The following is a 21,090-nucleotide window of genomic DNA, read 5'->3' as shown; positions in this document are numbered from 1 at the left end:
TCACTGAGAAGCAATTCTAGGTTTTGAGTGCTTAGAAAAAATTTCCCTTAGTCTTTCTGTTAGGAATTGCTGATTAAAGAACCAGCAATCTTTGGCCAGTATCTTAGTGTACAGGTGAGGAAAATGAGGCCCGAAGAAATCAGTGAGCCTCCCAAGGTCACTTAGATTTTAATCATACAGCCAGGACTAGAGATCTGTGTGCCTAGGGACACACGTCACAGCGCCCGTGCAGCTTGCCAACCTGCAGAGTTGAGTCGGGAGTAGAACCAGGTGAAGAGTGGAACCCTTCAGAACACAGAACCTGACACGTCACAGTGCTGCCGGTGACCTAGCAGCCAGGGTGCAGGAAACACACACAGTGTCATGGTGCGTCCCTCCGTTTCTCTCTCCAGTTTTGCCTTCCTTTTTGGGGCTGTGAGTGGAGAGGCTTGCGCAATGTTGACAGCTCTGTGGGGATTGGCGTCCCCCTCCGCCTTCGCAGAGTCGCGGACAGCAGCGCACTCACGGGTAGGAGCAGAAGGAGCTGTGTCCTCGCTGTTTTTTTCACTGCCACCTCAACATCAGGAATTTTAATGGGAACCCCAGCCAACCTCCTGCTTCTGGTTGTGCCCAGCCAGTAACAAACAGAATGGGACATGGGCTGAGGCTTTGCAAAGACATCCTATGGAAGGCTTACAGACGTCATACAGAGACCAAGGGTGTGATTGGCACTCTGATTACGTGGAAAACCAGAATAGAAAACAGGAATAGAACTAATTGCCATGATAGCTGCCGTTTACCGAGTGCTCACTGTGCCGGGCACTCTGCCTGCATCATTCCTGTAATCCTGTAAGGGCTGTGAGAGGGGCTGTGAGGTGTGCTGACTCTCCCCAAGGGGCAAGCTGAGATGCCGACCCAGTTCTGCTTGATCTCAAAGTCCATGACCTTCATTGCCATGCTCTGCTGCTTTTCCAGCTGGTTCTGTGCTCATCCCTTCTCACCTGCTACTCCTTGGGGTTTCACCAAAAGCCCATGGAAATAGCTTGAACTCAGTATGTACAGAAGGACACATGGTAAGACGAAAAACAGAAAAAGACTGATGGACAGCATCAGGTGGTGGGAGATCTGGTGCTCAGAGGAGGTGTTGGGGCAGAGATGGTGGTCCCCCTCTGTGGGAGGTTGTCAGGTCAGAGACTTGACTGGGCATTCCAGTTCCCCGGGGATTCCACCTCATCAGGGATGCCAAGATGTTGACGATCTAATCAGAGGATCCAGTAGAGCAACACAATGTCTGTTGGGGCACTGGTGAGGTGTTGAAGTATTTGATTCTGCACGGTCCCCTGCATGGTCCCCGTCAGCCCCAGGACACCCCTGCTGTGATTCTGCCCTGCCCCCCGTCAGCCCTAGGACACCTCTGCTGAAGCTTGTCCATGTGTCTCATGTGCCGTGCAGTATTTGGCTTTAAGGGTGCCCCAGATGAAAGAACTTGACCACCAGGGAGGGACGACATGCTCTTATTGAAAGATTGAGAGAATAAACTATTCTCTCTCTATCAGGGAGAATGGGTGGTTTGGGAGCTTACAAGAGGGATGAATTCAATGAACAGGAAAAAAAATTTTTTTTTTTTTTTGAGGTAGAGTGCTGTGGTGTCACAGCTCACAGCAACCTCAAGCTCTCTGGCTTAAGTGATTCTTTTGCCTCATCCTTCCTTAAGTGATTCTTTTTGCCTCATCCATTGTGGCAGGACTACAGGCGCCTGCCACAATGTCGAGCTATTTTTTTGTTATAGTTGTCGTTGTTGTTTAGCAGGCCTGGGCCAGGTTTGAGCTCGTCAGCCCTGGTGTATGTGTGTGGCACCCACTGAGATACTGGTGCTGATGCAGGAATTTTTTTTTTTTTTTTTTTAATATTGGACTTGAACTGTGTTTTGAAGGCTTGTTTGGGTCTCCTTGAGGTAGGAAAAGCCGATCTTGTGCCTAAAGTCAGTGGGGCTCTGTTAGACCATTTTTGCAGAGTGGCGCCTTCTCTAACTCAGTGAGCAATTGCGGTGAGGCCATTGTGGCTGGAGGCCGCCGAGCAGAGCCAACCAGAGCCTCACCTCACTGAGGGTGAGTAGGAGCCAGGCTGAAAGAGAGGCCGGGCAGGGCTTACCAGGAAGGGGGCCACACGTTGGTAAAGGTGAACACAGTGTCACTACCCAGGTGTTGCAAGGCTCTAAATGCAAGATGGTGACAGCTGAGGTGTTGAACATTGTGAGAGAGTGATTCAACACAGACACGGTTGTGGTGTGAAATTTTTGCACAAAGGAATGTTTGTACACGGTCACGGGCCTCCTGTCTTAGCTCTGTTTGCAGAGATGCCTTCCTTCCCGCTCGTTTTGATGGTTGAGGGAGCTAGGCCTTGAGTCTTAGAGCCACAGTGGCCTGGTTTTGAATTCGTGCTCTGTTATTCTATAGCTCTGTGACCTTTAGAAAGTTGTTTCTCCTCCCTGAGTTGCAGATTATTCATTTGTAAAAAGGGGGTAAAATATTCTTACCCTGCTGGGCACAGGCCGCAGGGATGGAGAGAATGTCTATCACAGACAGTGTTTCTCAACCTTTTTTATCTCACAGCACACTTGAACCTGTAGGTAAACTTCTGTGGCACACTTAAATTATGTTGATTAAAAAATAAAAGAGTAAAAAAGAGAATATACTTACCGTGCTGTGAACTCCTTTTGAAAATAATTTAATTAATGATCTTTAAAAATTTTCATGGCACACCTAAGATCCTCTCATGGCACACCGGTTGAAAATCACTGCTCCATCAGGAGTCTGTGTTGGCACGTGGAAGGCGCTCAGTAGATGCGAGCCACGGACCTTAATTTTCTTTACCCGTCTTTATTCCATCAATGGATAACGCTCTTTTTTCCTTATATGCCTGACAGTTTGCTGACTTTGTGCCTTGCTTATGTAATTTCCACCTTCCAGAAAGCCACCTTTTGTTCACTTGTTTAAATCATTTGTTTGTTCAAATCAAGCTTCTGCGTGGTTTTTGGAATGCTCTCCTGTCCCCTGATACCTCAGTGGGCAGGGGCCTCCCCTCTGTCCTCTAGTGGCTCATTTCTCCAGCGTTGTGTCCTGGTTCTATTTACAGCCATCTCACCTGTCGGCCCCCTGCTCATCTCTATAGCACTGAGCACCATGCTTGGCACAGTGTGTGCGGGGTAAGTGGGTCTTAAATGACTGGAAAAGAGTGGGAGTCACTGGTTTGAGAAATCTGAGGGAAGAAAAGGTGGTTCAGAAATGGCATGTCAGGCCTGTGGGTTCCTATTTCCTCACTCAGGGTGCAGTTCGGGATTGCCTGGAGCCACAGTTCCTTGAGACTTAGCACCTCAGGCCTAAACCTGCCTCCTTTAATTACCTCCTTTCCAGGGAACAGGCATCCTTGTTGTCTGCCCAGAAGTTGCTAAATTTAGCTCCAACCCCCAGGCCTTGGTATGCTTCTGGGCCACGGCACTGCACAGTCTCAGCTGTCTGTTGATTTTGGGGTTTCCTCAGGGATTCTTTACATTTTCAAGTTTTCGTAAGGGACAACTTTTTATTTTGGAGCCAGCAAAGAGACTTGAAGGGCACAGAGTGTTCAGAATTTTATAGGATGATGTTAGGAGAGAGTTACAGAGCGTGGGGATGGAAGGGGAAAAGGGAAGTTCTGAAGAGAGGGTTAGGTGTCTTTATAGGAGACCTCTGTATGCATTTAGTGATCTCTGGAAGAGTGACATTTTGTAATAGTTTTTCCAAAAAAGCCCCTTCACATTTGATTTTTGTGACCTCTGAGTCATGCTATTTGTAGTTATTCCTTTTTAGCTTGAAGTAATTTTTTCTTAATTTGTTTTCTTTTAGTTTTAAGAAAGTGCTTCAATACATGCTCATAGTAAAACTAAAATAATTCAGGCTGGCCATGGTGGCTCACACCTGTAATCCTAATACTTTTGGGAAGCAGGAGGATCCCTTGACCTCAGAAATTCAGGACCAGTCTGAGCAACAGCGATACTAAAAATAGAAAAATTAGGCGGGCGTGATAGCTGGCACCCGTAGTCCCAGGTACTGGAGTGGAGGAGACAAGAGGATCACTTGAGCCCATAGACTGAGGTTGCTGTGAGCTGTGATGATGCCACCAGGGCAAGAGAGCAAGACTCTATTTCAAAAAATAAAAAACAAAACTAACAAGAAAAACCCCAAAACAAAACATGCTTATAATGCTGTAGCGCAGAATTTCTGATTTCATTGTTTTCATCCCAATTCCATTCTCAACCTGTGACCATTTTTTTGTGTTTAATTCTAGTGGCTACTATCCTATCTGTATTTAATGGGCGCCTGTCTTTTTCCAGTAACTAGTTGTAGATATGCCTATTGGCTTTCTTTTATGAGGCAATAACTTGCTTGTTTATACCTTGTTGATACTTCTCAGCCTCCTTCCTGGTTTTGTTTTTTAAAAATTAATTAATTAATTATCTAATTAATTAATTGATTGATTTTTAGAGACAGGATCTTGCTGTGTTGGCCAGGCTGGAGGGCAGAGGCCTGATAATAGCTCATGATAACCTCAAAGTCCTGGACTCAAGCAATATCCTATTCAGCCTCCTGAGTAGCTGGGACTGCAGGTGTGTGTGCCACTGTGCCTGGCTAGTTTTTGTTTACTCCTTTGGATAGATGGGGTCTCACTAGGTTACCCAGGCTGTTCTCAACCCCCTGGCCTCACAGCTTCCTTCCTTCTTGGCCTCCCAAAGCTCTGGGATTACAGACTTCAGCCACAGCATCTGGGGCCTCCTTCCCAATTTTTGACAGTTACAGCACTGCTTTTATTTTCTTTGTTACTTTTCTTTATAAGTTTGTATAGTATGTATAATCTCAATTTCTTACCATTTCACCTTTAGACAGTTTCACTTCACCCACCATTTTGTAAGATTGTTAGAGTTTCCGTCCCCTTTCTGCTCCACGTCTACCCTGCAGTTTGTCAGTAATGTTTCAGGTTACCCTTCAAGGCTCCAAGATTTACGATGGATTTGTGCATATGTAGACATGTAAGTAGTTTTGTGACCGTAGCTGAGTCTTCTGTGATCTGTCTGTGGTTTGGTTGTAAATGGTGAAAAAAAAAAACAATAACATTTACACTGGGATTTCTAGGTAAATATTGCTCAATACGGGGCTCGGTACAGGGCTAAGTCAGGTGCTGTGGTTTCATTTCCTTTTCTGGGGTTCTGAGGTCACCACCTTTAAGCTACTCACAAGAGACTGAACTTGCCCTAAGTATTAAAAGCTAATAGAGCTTTCTTTTTCCTAGTTGTTCATAATAGTCTCTGGTTTTTGTATGTTTTATTTGTATAATAAATAATAAATAAATAAGCTTCCTGCATATTATTTCTTTTTATTTACTTGGAGTTTGAGGTTATATTACTTTTGCTGGGAGAAGAAAATTAAGCATTTGCTGCCATATCCCTGTGCCTTCTGTCTTTCTAACTATTTTTCTCTTGTCTGCTTGGAGTCTCTTCTGCTGCTGCTTCAAATTCCATTAACTTTTTCCTCTTATTTTGACTAGTTTCTCCATATTTGGGCCATTTCTTTTTTTTTTTTTTTTGTGGTTTTTGGCCGGGGCTGGGTTTGAACCCGCCACCTCCGGCATATGGGACCAGCGCCCTACTCCTTGAGCCACAGGCGCTGCCCTATTTGGGCCATTTCTTAGGAAGCCTTTTGTTCCTCCACCCTGAAGTTCCTGATTGCCTTTTTTATTTAAACTTCCCTGTGTCTTTATCATAGCTTCAAATGTTTTCTGGCTTTTATGGGGAGTCCTTCTGGACCTCCTGGGTCGTGTCATTAGCTGGCAGTCATTGTTATTTTTCAAAAGCAGAGATAGCATTAGAATATTATTCACCAATTTAAAACTACTTACTAGGAGTGGTGTTCAGTCTTTGTTTTTTCTCTACTGAATATTCATAAACATTCCAGATTATTTTATAATTTCCATATATTTAATGCCCCCTCTGTTATTTCCCTGAATGGATGCACCATGTTTTAAATTTAGCCATTTACATATTGTTGGGTATGAGTTGTCACCATTTATCTCCTCTTAAAAATAACACTTCCATGTACAAAGCTTTTTTTTCATTAATTTATATGAGTTCTTAGTAGGGGAAAAACTGGAAAGCTTATGTCATCATCCTTGAGGACATATTTTAATGACTGCACTTATGTTGGCTTTTAGTAGAGATCACCTGATCGTTCTTATTAAAAACTTTAAAAAAAAGTTTTTTTGGAAAGGAACAGCAGAAATTGAGAGACGAATACCACCTCTAGATAAGCACAGTTTTCTTGGCAGTTTTAGGACTACATATTGTGATTGTTGCAAACCTGGTACTGCCTAGTGAGTGTCACCACTTCAAAGGAGTCCTCTGGGGTCAAGCTAAGTCTTGACCCACTTAAGTCCTCCTAAGTCAGCTCTCTGACTTAGGCCTGCACTGCTCTTATTCCTTAAAAACTTTGTGTAGTATTTGTCAGCCAAGTATTATTCAACATGGTCATCTCCAACTGGATCCCCCCACTTAGTCACTGGAATTTTTTTTTTTTTGTAGAAAACAGAGTCTTACTTTATGGCCCTCGGTAGAGTGCCGTGGCCTCACACAGCTCACAGCAACCTCCAACTCCCGGGCTTAAGCGATTCTCTTGCCTCAGCCTCCCGAGTAGCTGGGACTACAGGTGCCCGCCACAACACCCGGCTATTTTTCGGTTGCAGTTTGGCCGGGGCTGGGTTTGAACCCGTCACCCTCGGTATATGGGGCCGGCGCCTTACCGACTGAGCCACAGGCACCGCCCAGTCACTGGAATTTTTTTCTCAGGGACTTTTAGAAAAATCAGATTTATTATTAAAAATCAAGAAAGTATTGAGAATATTCTACAGTATCTTCAACTGCCTCTACGTGTGGTGTGTCAGGAAGAAATCTGAGGAATGTCAGTTTATTAGAATGAATGGCCTGCTGTGAAGACATCTGTAGTCCTAGGGGCTTATGTTTTGATATTTTGAAAAGGCTATCTTCTTGTTTTATTGTCATTCTACCATATTGCGTTACTTTATGGTAATGAAATGTATTTTATATGTCCATCTGGCCATGTTCACTCTATGGTTACCTGTGAAGTGTGCGCGAGGTAATTACACAAAAATGGTACTCTTATCTTTGAAAAGCTTACCAATTAATTGATGAACACTTACTCTTATCTTTGAAAAGCTTAACAATTAATTGATGAACACTGATCACACATTAAAGGATATATACCGTGGCACTATGGAGAAATCCTGAGCTTAATGACACACAGTGTAGTTATTTTGGATAGCTGGTGAAGATTGTATTGAGTGATGATGAGATGTGTAGATTTGGAATATCACAGTATGGCCCAGTAGTCCCATTTTAAGGTGAAAAATAGGGGCCCGGGTGGGAAGAGACTCACTCAAGCTCACATGAGTAGTTAATGGCAGAACCAAGTGTAGATTCCACACCTCCCTGCTTCTAGCCCATTGCTCTCTTCTGATACCATCACTTATAATTTAAAATGTTTGCAAATTTATTTCTTGGTATATAAACTATACTTTATAGGGATGGAAATTAGAGTAACTTTTCATCATATATAGAGAGGCAGAACACCTAATGATGAAGAGAAAATATTTGCCTATAATGGTATCAGGAAGAATTTAATTTCTGAGCCATAAGCAACAATTTCTGAGATGAGGAAAAATGGTAGGCAGGCCATGGCCCTGTCTCAGAAAGTAATTGGGCCCAGGCTGTTGTTTCTAATCTTTGGGGAGTTTGGAGGTTTAGTTTTTGCCTGAGGCACCTCCATTCTCTGGAACAAATATTCTATAATATAAGAGGGTTGGATCTGATGGGCTGGGCTTTATAGATCCTTGTGGTCTGAGTTTCATGGCCTCATGATTCTGGGTTATGTCCCGTGTCCAAGATTACTTGAAAAAAATAAAAGGGGCCTCAGTGAATCAGTACTGGTATCACCTGCTTTGGTCTGGCTGGGAAGTAGGTCAAAGGTTGGCAGACATGAAAATGTATTTGGCTCCAGCTGTGAGCTCTGCCAGGAACCCCTTTGTAGACATCTGCGTTAGAAGGATCTGCAGGAGGGGTTGACACTTGGTGGTGGAGAAGGGCACTTAGTGGTGGAGAAGGGTGTATTTGTGGCCCTGGGTGTGCAGGCAAGGAGGGGTGATTGGCAGAAGAAGGAGCTGTGGGGGGTGGGCAGTGACGAATGCCCAGCTGGGCACGGTAGAAGCAGGCAAGTATTGAGAGCTTAGCTTCTATGCAGCACTGGCTAATACTCTTTTACCCCTCCCAGACTCACTGGGAGGTAGGTGTGGTTCTTTGGATTTTAAGGGTGAGACTGAGGCTTAGAGAGGTTTGGTTACTTGTCTGAGATTAGACTGCTGGTGACTGAGTGGGGAGGAGTCAGTATTAGCTCTGACCTCAAATCGCTTCTTTCCGCAGTCCCACCGCACCGTGCTCTGTTCTAGCTGCTGGATCTAGTGCTGAAGGAGATGGGCAAAGTCCACGGCAAGACAGACCACGACAAGCCAACAGATACGCATTTCAGAGAGGGCACTGCAGCAGGGCAATGTGGCAGTGTTAGGAGACGGGGCGTGACACCATTTTGTACTCATTCCATCCCAGCCTCTGCTGATCCAAGGAAACCAAACAGCTCCAGATTGAGATTCTTGAGGTTAGAGGGTAGCCCCAGTCAAAAATAGGGAGCAACTATGTGACTTGGGCAAGTCCCCCCCCATCATTGTTAATATGTCCTTCTTGCTTCACTGGGTGATGGAGGAAGATGAATCAGTTTGATAGGCAACCATTTGTAAAACCTCAGTTGGCTATACAAATACAAGAAGCTGGTTTTAATAGCTTTGTTGAACTTTTAAAGGGATACTTTCTTTTGTTTGTTTACTGCCTTTTGCGTGGCTTAGGTTTGAAGAAACGAAGGTTTCTTTGGTTGTATCCTTATTTCTAGAATGAGGGCCCCTTTGCCAGTCTCCGGAGAGTTTGGATTTGATTTGTGGGCATCAGAGGGCCATTAATGGTGTGGAGCTGAGAGCTGGCTTTAGGTCATGCCGCTGAAAGGGGGCGAGGATGGACTGGATGGCAGCAGCCGGTAGTCTGGGAGATGGCTTGTGTCACCAGGGGAGCTGGGAATCACATCAGGTCTGTTCTCACGGTTTGACCCGACAGGGCAGTCAGGTCATTGGTGAGAAAACACTCGCCGAAGGCTTACTATGTGCCAGGCTGCGGAAGGGAAGGTGCGGGAGACACAGATCATTTCAGCAGTTGCTGTGAGCTCTCCGTGTGCTGAGAGTTCTGGTTGTTGGGAAGTCGTGTGCTTCTGATCTTCAGGAGCACCCTTCCTGGTAGTGAATGTCTGTCCTATTCCCAAAGGTATATACATCAATATTTAGTTTAGTAGGTGAGTTATCTACATAGACAGACGATATTTAAATGTACGACACCCTTAATGAAGGAGCACCTGCTTTTACAGAGGGACCCTTTTTGTGGCTGGAGAGGTACAGGGGGTCTACAAGAGGGACCAGGAAAATTGGGATGGTGTTAGGACACTTGAGAGCCTCAAAACTGAAGCTGCTTAATGATGGGAGAGGAACCATTTAAATATTTCAGCAACTCGTGTTGCTGTGTCCGTGTGTACCGGTGAATGTCGGTCTGCATGTGGTCCTATGACTACCTTATACCATCTTCAGTGTAATACTTGATGTGCTCACAGCTACAGAGAAGGTAATGACTGCAAAGGCTTCATGGGGTTGGTGATGTTTGAATTGGGTTTTGTAAGATGAATAGGAGTTCTGTAAAGAACTTTCTAGGAAGAAGGGAGTTCATTGGCCAGAGCAGCAGTGTGTGAAAAAGCATGGGACTTGACTGGACAGTTGAGGACTTGGGGCTTAGGGGATTTTGTGCTCAGGTGTTTGGGAGATTAACAAAGTAGAGAAGTATGGAGGAAAAGCAGCATGGCCATTTTGTCCCTCCCAAAGGATAGAGAAAAGATCCTGGGAAAAGAGGCAGGCCATTTTTGTTCTTATTTTAAATAATAGCTGCCCTGTGCCAGGTGTCAGTTGGCACACATCATCTCTGATCTGCCAGTACACCCGAGGTAGGAACTTTTATCCCTCACTCATTTTACAGGTTAAGAAATCAGAACTCAGTATGTGAAAGTGTTTGGCACAAAGTCACACGATGGCAGGAACAGAGTTTGAGCCCAGGTTGTCTGACTACAAACCCTGAAGGTTCAGTGTCATCTCTCTAGCTCATGACTTTGCAGTGACACCCATGAGGGGCGGTGTCCTTTTCTTGCATAGAGATGTAACTTGCCACAAACACTGGTGGAATAAGTACCCCCTTCTGCACACTTGCTCCAGGCTTTGGCAGCACTAGGGGAGAGGGGGCTCAGAAGCAGTGCTCTCCAGTGCCTTTAGTAAGACCATTCTTTCTTGGGGATGTGATGTTTCTGTCAGCCTCTCTTGGCTGCCCACAGCCTTTGACTTACTTTTACTCTCAGGAAACAACCCCCTGATGGTGACAGAGAGAATCGGCTAATCACATGGCCACTGTGTATTTCAGGTCTTGTGACAGGACTTTCTCCAAGTCAATCAATAACATGGTTCCCTGATTAAGATTCGGCCTGTTGCGTAGGTTGACTGTAGGGAGAGGATGTGCTGACCATGATGAGGGTAGTGTGTCAGCTTACGTGTCCTTTGTATTTCTTACTGTACTTTAGTACGTCAGTGTTCTGGTATCCCCCTTCCCCCAACAAGAAAAACCAGAAAAACAAAACCAAGTGGGAAGAAAGGTAAAGAGCACAGACTCAAGCTTGCCTGCCTGGACTCAGTGCCCAGCTCTGCCTCTGTCTAGCTCTGTCTATGCTTGAGTTTCTTTATCTGCAAAATGGGAATAGTGGTAATGGTCGCTACTTTGGAAAGTTGTTGGAGAGGTTAAATGAGTTAATATTTGTCAGGCGGGAGGAGACGTGGCATAGCACATTTGCCATGTAAGTTTTGTTAAACAACAACTCAATTTTATAAACGGGTCCCACCTTCCACTGCCCTTTACCTGGTATATTAGTGCTTTCCGTTTTTTTTTAAAGACCTGGCAGGTGAGGCCACTTGTCTGACTTGTCCTGTGTGTGGTCAGGCACTAGAGGAGGTCACGTTCACATGTGTGGTGTGGTGGAGACTGCTTGCGATGACTGCTTTGCCTAAGAACTTGCAAATGTGTGGCTAAGAAATGCCAATTGGAAGAATTTTTTGTTTGTTTGTTTGTTTTCTAGCTAGTGGAATAGAGTTTAGGTTAAATGGCTCTTGCAGCTGAGTTTATCTTTTAAAAATTTTCCTGGATTTATACTCTATAGTCTATGCATCCATAGTTTTACCTGGCTGGGCCAGTCAGTGGGTAATTTCTTATTTGGCTTTTAAAAAATCAGGTGTCGGGCGGCGCCTGTGGCTCAGTTGGTGGGGCGCCGGCCCCATATACTGAGGGTGGCGGGTTCAAACCCGGCCCCGGCTGAACTGCAACCAAAAAATTGCTGGGCATTGTGGCGGCAGCTTGTAGTCCCGGCTACTCGGGAGGCTGAGGCAAGAGAATCGCTTAAGCCCAGGAGTTGGAGGTTGCTGTGAGCTTTGTGAGGGCACGGCACTCTACTGGGGGCCATAAAGTGAGACTCTGTCTCTACAAACAAACAACAACAAAAAAAAATCAGGTGTCACATAAAGGGAGACAGCAAAATATGTGAACTCTGTTCAGCTCAGCTCTGCCATTCAGTGTTGTGTGCCGTGGGTGAGTCCCGGCGCCATGTCCTTCGGCCTGTGTCACTCTTCTTCTTCCTGTTTCTTCCCGATACGGTTAGGGTGCAGGTGCTCAGAGGAGCTTTCTCTTCTCTGAGTAGCCTTCATTCTCCATCAGTTAGCCATGGACTAATGAAGGACCTTTTTTTTTTTTTTTTCTTTTTAATTAAGTCTGTTGCTGGTGACTCTGCTCAGTAAAAGAAACTAAGACTTTTTTCTTCTCCACTTGATAGCTGGACCGCTAGAACTTCATATCTTTTCAACTTCACATCTTTTCTAATCTCCAAAATATTTCTTTGCATCATGCATAATCAAAAGCAGAATGGAACCAAGTTGTTATTATCACTCAGCTCTGAGAAGTTGTCTGGGGTGGAGGAATAGTTTCACTGTTAGGCTATAAGTGATATCAGTCCCCCACAGGACACTTTCTGGGCCCCTTCTGTAGAGAGGTGAGCCTTCTACCAGCCTCGCTCTGTCCTGCCCAACCCTTTGACATCTCTACTTCCCAGGCAGCTTTATCCAGTTCTGCAACCTCAATGTGATGACTCAGAGAGAACCTAGTTATTTTTCCCTAGGAAAATCAAGAGTGACCACAACTTCTGTGGTTTTTGAAGGGTAAAGGAAAGTAGAGTGATGTTGGAAGTTAAAATACTGATGCTAACATAGCCACGCAGAGGTCTTTGTGTAGGTTTGCACGCATATAGACATGAGTGGAATGTACTTCACAAGCTCCAGTGGTGTGTACTTACAATAGAAAGGTGCTTCTGGTTTCTCCTTTTCTTCTGTGCAGTACTTTTGCTGTTTCATTTGAGTTTTACCATGAGCCTATGAGATATGTGGAGCTGCACTTATATACTCATTTTATGGTGGGAAAAATTGAGGCTCACTCAGAAGTAAAGTGGCTTGAGATCTGTGCAAGTGGGTAGTTTTTCTGACTAGTGTTTGGCAGAGTTGTTTTTCCCCAAGAAAATCAGAGACTGACAACATTTATGATTTTTGAAGTGAGAGAGAAAATTTAGAAGCCATTGATATTAAGTTATGCTAAGGCTCTAGTTATAATACAACCCAAGTCTGGAAACTTGAAGTACTATTAATAGAGGGAAAGAAGCCACTGAGAAGTCACTAAATTTTTAGTGAAACGCCAGTGCACCCACCCATCCTTCCCTTCTCCATCTATCCATTTATTTCATCATATTATTAAACAAAGCTCCACACAGCTTTCCAGCGACCATGCTGAACCATGACTCACTCAAGTTAAATTAAAGTGACATGTGGCAGTGGAGGATTCAAAATGTGGCTAGTTCAAACCGAGATGTGCTGTAATTATAAAATATCAGATTTCAAAGGCTTCGGACGCAGAAAAGTAAACTATTTTATTCGTAAGCTTTATTATGTTAATTACTTCTTGACATAATATTTTGGATATATTGGGTTAAATGAAATATATTATTAACATTCATTTCCCTCGTTTCCTCTTAGTTTTCAAAAATGTGGCCACTAGGAAATTAACAATTTCATCCGTGGCTTGCGTGGTGTTTCTCTTGGACAGCACTGCTGTGGAAGCGTATTGTCCAGGAGGGGAAGGAAGGTCTGTGCAGACCGTGCTTTTCTCCGAGAGCGTTCCAGCCCCCTTCTGTCTTTTCTGTTTCCTCTTGTCTCCATCTCCTCACCTTCTTTTGGCTTCTAACCTCATTTTAGTCTAATGGAAGCTGTTCTTGCCCAGGACTTCGGCGGCCAAATTCATTTCCTTTTTGCACTGTTCTTTTTTGGCCTCTGAGGTCCTGTTACTGTTGACCACTCTCTCTTTCTTGGCTTCCTTTATTTTTCTCTCCCTCTCCAGCCTTTCCTCGCTGTTCCTTTGCTGGCTCTTTTCTTCATATCCCGTAAATGTAGGTATCACAGAGCTTTGGTTCGTGCCTCCAAGGTGGTTATCTCTGGTCTGGAACTCCTGAGCTCCAGACACATGCTTGTAGGTGCCTTGTGGACATTCTAACTGGAAATTTTAAAATTACTTTAGAGTCAACGTGTCTTTTAGTATTGTCACCTTGACGAGTGACATCACTGGATGCCTCCTCCTCCCCCACGCCCACCTTTGCATCTCCTTGTCATCAGATTTACTGGCTCCACCACGGTAACACCCCCAGCCCAGCCCTGCACAGTGCAGGCCCTCAGCATCTCTCTCCTGGAGTGTTTTAACAATTCTTAGCTGGCTTTCTTTTTCTCTTTGTACTCTCGTCCATTCCATTCTCTGTTCTTCCAGAAAGATATTCCAAAAATGCAAATCTGTTCATGTTATGTCCTTGCTTTTAAAATCTTCCTATGATTTCCCCATTCAGTGTAAAATCCAAAAATCTTTTGCATGAACTAAGGAATAGGGATTGAAAGATGCAGGGGGTGATTTGGCTCCTGGTTCTTTCTGTCCTCATCTTGCTCATCTGTGAGTGACACTGTGCCCCAGGAAGATACCTGGGATCCTCTGAAGCTTCCATGGCGTGACACATGCTGTTGCCTTGCCTGGAGCACCACTGCCCACCCTGTCAGCGTGGCTCCCACGGACCTTTAAGACTGGGTTCTGACACCACCTCTGCTTGGAGTACCCCCTGACCCTCCCCCCATCATCTGCACTGCCTCCATTTTGGGCTATTTGTTGAACTGGGATGCATTTCTTGGGAGGCAAGGGTTACTTCTTTCATCTGTGTCCTCAAGTCCAGAGTAGGTGCAAAAGAGATGCTTGTTGAAGAATAAGTGCCACATAATCAAGGGTAGAGGTAAGACATTGTGGGAATTGTTATATAAATTTTAACCAGTTAGAGATGGGAGAAGGGAGGATCTTAGGAAAGGAGACATTTGAGGTTGGCCTTCAATTCAGTGTTGGGGCGGAAATGTGCAGATAGGCCCTTGTGGCCATCATCATTGTACTGTGCTTGAGACCCTTGTGGCCATCATCATTGTACTATGCTCTGTGGGGCTCAAGGCAGTTGATCTAGGGCAGTCCCAGGAGCCCAGCGTGCTACTGTCTGTAGGGCCTTTGCTCCTGGGCTATGCTGTGTAACTCAGTAGAGCTTCCGTGCCCCATACACAGCTAGTGCGGTAGGCAGATCTCCCCCTCTTCCTTGTGAGCTGCCTTGGAGGACACGATACAGAATCACCACTTGCATTTTCATCTTTACTTTTCCTTCGGAGCTGCCTTTCTGGGTAGCAGACAGGTGACCTCAGCAGCCAGAGAAGGAGAGAGCAAAATGAGTCATTTCAGGCCCTAATGAGGTGCATGAGGGGCCCTTCTTGAGAATGAGGGTCAGGTAAGATTGTGCTGAGCCTGGGGTGAGTTTTGCCTTGGGGCTCCAGGCGGCACTGGTGCAGAGCTGAGCTAATTTTACCCACAGGAGCTGATGGTGCTGAAGGGCAGGGCTTATGACATTGGTCTTATCATCCTGTGATGCCCAGAGAGCTCCCAAGGTACAAGCATATGATGTCTAGGCTGATTTTTCCCCTTCCAGTTAAATACCTTTTTCCATTAGGCATACGTATCGGGAAGCAGGATGCTGAGGTGCAAAGAGCTTTGGATTTAGGTGGAAGGCTGTAGACTTGGATTTGGATCCTGTGTCTGTCCCTTGGTTATTACCCGACTGACCTTGAGTAAGTTATGTAATCTCTGCTCAGGCTGGTCTCAAACTCCTGAGCTTAGGCGATCCACCTGGCTCTGCCTCCCAGGGTGCTAGGATTACAGGCGTGAGCCACTGCAACTGGCCTAGCTTCATCTTATTGCTGTGTACCACATGGACATAAGTCATGCTTTTTGAATGAATGAATGCCGCAGAGAAATCATGTTTACTGGAGTTCTACGAGGTGGTATCTGTGTTTTGCCAGATTTAGGATCCTTGGGAGAGTCGTGGCAGTCAGACATTTAGAGAATAGATGGGGCTCAGTGGCCTACCACACAGTGCTATCTCACGTCCGGGAGGCGTTGTGGTCAAATAGCAGCAGTTCTTAGAGACACTGAAGCGAGGTGGGAACATCCTGAGAATCCCGAGTGCCTTCCCTGTGGATCTCACAGACTGTGGGCGTGTAGGGAGCGAACCTGCTGTCTCCATCAATGCTTTTGCATCTTGCGCTCATTAAAAATTGCCAGTCAAACCAGCAATTTGCTGACAATGTTCATGCACTGTGACCACGACTGCAGTTGTTCTTGGGGAGTGGCCTGTTTGTCTTTGTGGTGATGGCTGCTGAACCAGTTCCTGGTGCTGCCCTGTAGGGTCACGGTGGCTTTTTGATATTTGGGTCAGTCCCTTTTCCTTCTTTCTGGAGGATGGACTTTGGAGTTGGGAGGGGGAAGCTCAAGGTTGGGTATTCATTTGGTGTTCCTCTCTAAGGCTTCATTTCTGAAGTCTTTCTGGGCAGGGAATAGGGTACATAGATACATGTGGTGATTTGAGACTCCTCAATTTCTGGATGAAGAAACTGGTTCAGAGAAGGAAAGTGACTTGTCTAGGGCCACGTGGTGAGCAGGCTGCAGAGTCAGCCCTGTACGTTTTGTGGCAGGATTTAAATTGCACCCTCCCTCATGAAGAGAGTGCCTTCCCCGGATATTACTTTCCAGGTAATATTTACTCTGTCCACCCCCCTATGAGGTTTCTGGAGCACTGGCGAGAGGCACAGTGCAATGTGCCAGGCTCTGGAGTCAAAGGCTCGTGCGTGGCTACAGGCACAGCCACTTACTATAAAATGTGTACAATGGGCCTCCTGGTCCTATCTGATGTTAAGCATTTAAAAAGCTTTGTCTAAAGACTAAAATAAAAAAGAAAATTACATATTGAAACACCTATAATCTAATGCTCTTTAAAAGCAGCTTAGATCTTTTACTAGGTGGCGTTTGATGATGTCTATTTGAGATAAAACTTTGCTGGCATGTAGACAAAATAACCCTCAATAAAAAGGTTACTTTTTATGTCATTTATCAAATTTCAAAATAAAACAAAATTAGTTAATAAAAAAAGCTTTGTCAAACTACAAAGAATTACAGAAGTATATCTTTTTTTTTTTTTTGGCTGGGGCCAGGTTTGAACCCACCACCTCCACATGGGGCCGGCGCCCTATTCCTTTGAGCCACAGGTGCAGCCCTACAGAAGTATATCTTATGACAGAGTCAGTGGGACCATCTATAGAGAAAGGATGGGTCAGTGGAGGGATCATTGATTACACCCCAATCACAACACTTCCAAGAAGTTCACTTCCTCACTGTGCAGTGAAGAGGTTTTTCACTCAGATTTGGGGAAATGGCACAGGGGAAAAGCTTGAGCCCAATCTGGGAGTTGTATGGACTGAGAGGTATACTCTTGCCTGGAGCCAGAGTCTACTTATATCATGTAGCAATATAATGGGAGATATGGCTGGAAAGATGGGTTGAGGCCCATCCTGGAGGCCCGAAAGTTGGCCTAAGAGTGGGTGGACATTATTTTTTGTGTGGTTCAGAGCCCTGGTGATGGGGCAGCTGGGAAAATCGTGATGAAAGGCACCTTTGGGATGTGCAGGGAACCTGTTGGGATAACTCAGGTGAGCCCCAGGGAATCTTGCCCTTGGGGCGGGATCCTCAACACAGGGTGATTCTCAAGTTTTGGGTAAATTCTAAGTTATTTTTTGGTAGTGGGTGAACTTTTTCCTGGAGGTTGTAACAGAAACGATAATGTTTTGTATAGGTGTAGAGTTGTAAAGTTCTCAAGAGTTTTTACCCCCATTAACTCCTTTGTCCTATACAATAAAGGTGGAAGGTGGGATTGTTCTCACTCCTGTTTTTCAGGCGAAGAAACTCGGACTCAAAGAGCAGATAGGATTTCTTAGGTCACTCTGCGGTGGCTGTGGAAGCCACAGAGGGAATGCTGGGTCTAACACTTCCACCTGTGGTAATGACCGAGCGCAGTGGTTCTCTCAAACTCACTTTTCTTCACTCTCCACCATGTTGCTTGTCATTCTTGCAAGTCTAAGATGGCCAGGAATTTCAAAGATTCCAGAGACAAACTGCAAGCGTTTCAAGGAGGAGCTCATCCTTGCCCTCGCACAGTGCCGCCTGCTTTTCCACTCGTAGACCTAGGCATACATGGATAGGGTGATCATAATTCAGCACTTACTGCGGCATGCTGCTAACCAGTTTATTAAATTAGTTAATTTTCATAAAAGCCTTGGTAGATGCATAATATTATTTTCCATTTTACAGATGAGATAACTGAGGTTTAGGGAGATTAAATAGCTTGCTCGAGAGAACACAGGTCGTAAACAGATTAGAGTCCAGGTTTTCTGATTTGGGACCTATTTCTTCTCTCTGCCATCTGTTGCCTGTCTCACGGATGTTAAGGAAGTGCATCTCAGAGTTTGGGGGTTACTGGAGCTAGAGCTGGAGGGTGCTGAGGAGATGGGGAGGCTGCTGGTTTTCAGGCTGTGCTCTTCCAAACTTGGGAGAATCCAGGAGTGGCCTTGGGGTTGGGGTGCCTGGGAACATCTTTAGAGCATTCATTTAAAGGAAAAGTTCTGCTTCAAAGAAGTTACAGTTTGAAAGCCACCCTGATAATCCCTTTTGCTAACACCGAGTAACACAGCCCACCGTAAAACACAAAATGTGAGGGGCCTGAGACCTCCCAGCCTCCCAGCCCAGAGGTCCCTTAACTCTGGGGCACTTTATTAGAAATACTTTTTTAAATTCAAATCCCCTTCTTGGGGTGGGGGGGGAATGGCTTTTTCCCTTTATCAAGGTAGTATTTACTCTGTCCACCCTCCTGTGAAGTTTCTGGAGCACTGGCTAGAGGTTCAGGGCCAGGCAGCCACTGAGCACCCACAGGACCTTCGGGCTGCTTCCTATATGGGGTCCTTGATCTACATTTTTCAACCTGGCTGTTTCCCTTCTGGACCCTGAGAACCTTGCTGTGATTGCTTCAATATCTGTGCAGAAAATATTTGAAATTACAGCCACAGTTATGTTACCTCCCAGGCCCAACCTCCTAAGACATTGTCTGACTAAATACCTGTAAGGATTGAGCGTCTCCTGTGTGCACAGACCAAGAGCAAAGGGAAGGAAGGTTCTTGATCCCAGGGGCCTGATGGAGAGACAGAAACAAATAAAGAATTTTATCAACTATTTTGGGAGATCGTTATGTTTACAACACATGATTGTCATGCCTGCTTAGTTATAGCAGAAGATTTTATCTCATATTAATGAGATGGAAAAAAAAATCTGGACAGTGGGAAAGAGGCCGAATTGGGGAGTTCAGACTAGATACATAATTGCAAGGGGTTGAATTTGCACTGGGAATTAGTTAATCCTGGCCTCTTACATCTTACTTTTCCTTTAAGTGTTTATTTCCTTATCTGTAATATGGGAGTGGGACTGCCTAGCGCACAGAGTTGTTGCTGGGATTAAATGAGATAATGTGCTTATACAACAATGTGGCAATGTGGTTAGTACTCTGCCTAGCACAGAGTAAACACTCATTAAATTATAATTATTTTTTTGTTATTAGTATTTGGCAGTGAGGAGTTAAAGAGCCTGTTTTCTTAACCCCCTTGATAGTGTCAGAGCTTTGCTTCTTAAAAAAGAACAAAATAAAACTAAATCAGAACTTTGCTTCTCAAAAAAGAACAAAATAAAACAAAACGCCTCCTCTAAGAAATAGAATCCAACACCTTCTCAGACAACAATTTAGCTTCTGTGTACCTTTCTAACAGTGTTAGGTAATTGCCCCAGAAAAGCCCCTCCTACTTTCTACAGACCAAGATTAACTATGGTCTGCCCCCAACGCCTCTTACGGCCAGGGCAGTAACTCCTTATTGGCTATTCTGCCCTCCCCTAACGGAACCTGTATCGCTCTCTGTCACACCCGTGCTCTCTCTTTCTCCCCCCCTCTCCCCTCTCTCTCTTTTCTCTTCCCTCTGTCTCTGTCTCCTTTCTCTCTCCTCTCTCTCTGTCTTCGGCTGTCCCCCCCTTTCGTCTCTTTCTCTTTTCTCCCCTCTCTCTCTTTCCTCACTCCTCCTTGGTGTTGTCCTGCAACACCCCCCCCCACCAATAAAGACCTTTCGTACAAGCCTTAGTGGTCAATGAGATCTCTGCGGGTCGAGGGGCCCCGCCCTTTCAAACAGAGTTACCTCTGTTTATTTCCACCCATTTGCCTGCTTCTTGCACTACTGGCCTACACATTTTTTTGTTTGTTTGTTTGAGACAGTCTCACTATGTCACCCTTGCTAGAGTGCTGTAGTGTCACAGCTCACAGCAATCTCAAACTCTTGGGCTTAAGTGATTCTCTTGCCTCAGCCTCCCAAGTAGCTGGGACTACAGGAGCCCGCCACCACGCCTGGCTATTTTGTTGTTAGTCATTGTTATTTAGCAGGCTCAGGCCAGCTTTGAACCCACCAGCCCCGATGTAGGGGCTGGCACCCTAACTACTGAGCTATGGGTGCTGCGCCCAACACATTTTGTAACTCAGCTTGACTCTTAACTTGCTGTTTCCTGGGTGTATCTTCTTGTGGGTGTGACTGGGGTTCAAATCCTTCTCTTTGCCTGGAATGCTCCTTACTCCTTTACTTGCACCACCTGTCCCATGTTCAATACCAAGGCTCAAAGTCCACCCATGCATTGCTTTGTGAGGGATCCCTGTCTGTCATTACAGTCACCTCTGCCTTGTACAAGGCCTGACATTATCTGTATCTCATAGCCCTTTGCCGTTGCATGTACACATAGCAGGTGCTCACACATCTACGCAATACGTTAATGTAGTGCCTTTTTCAAAGCACATGATAAAATGCCAACCAGAAAACAATCACCATGGAGCTGTGTGCTCATTAGTCTTGGGAATGGATTTCTGGGCAATTCTGGCCTCTCTGTAAATGGCAGTGATGTCTTGTCTCTTTGCAGGAATTAAAGAGAATCCTGAGAGGCCTGAAGGAAGCCAGACCAGCTCCCCTTGGGTCCCCTGTGGCCCCAGGTGATCTCCAGCAAGACCTCTGGTGTGTGAAGGAGTCTCATCTGCTGGCTCAGCGGGTGGGTCACCACTGCCAGGGCTGTCAGAACTCCAGGCGGAGCTTCTGTGAGCTGGGCTGGGAGGTTTAATGGGCTAGAGATGACTATCATTTTGGTATGTGCAAGTTGAAATACCTTGTGCCCTTAATTAATTCATGCTTGGGAGCTTTCTCCCTGTCTCTGGTAGGTAGATCCTTACTGTTATGTTTATTTCCCTATGGGCTTATTTCAGAAAGACTGGG

General features: G+C 45.3%; 1 protein-coding gene across 8 annotated transcripts in view; it reads left to right on the top strand.

The window, feature by feature from the left end:
* LPP (LIM domain containing preferred translocation partner in lipoma) overlaps positions 1-21,090 on the top strand; it is a 730,287-nt gene that overhangs the window by 28,005 nt on the left and 681,192 nt on the right. For 3 of the 8 annotated variants that reach the window (XM_053564333.1, XM_053564336.1, XM_053564327.1), the window contains exon 2: positions 20,744-20,869. The exons of 3 other annotated variants lie outside the window; for them this stretch is intronic. The gene's annotated coding sequence lies outside the window, so the exon portion shown is untranslated. Of the gene's footprint in view, positions 1-964; positions 1,053-20,743; positions 20,870-21,090 lie in introns of those variants that run through there. 2 more of the 8 variants (XM_053564328.1, XM_053564330.1) reach the window with 2 other exon arrangements.

This window comes from Nycticebus coucang, chromosome 16, assembly GCF_027406575.1.
Source record: "Nycticebus coucang isolate mNycCou1 chromosome 16, mNycCou1.pri, whole genome shotgun sequence".
NCBI classification, from domain to species: Eukaryota; Metazoa; Chordata; class Mammalia; order Primates; family Lorisidae; genus Nycticebus; species Nycticebus coucang.
This window is presented reverse-complemented; position numbering and strand designations above follow the sequence as displayed.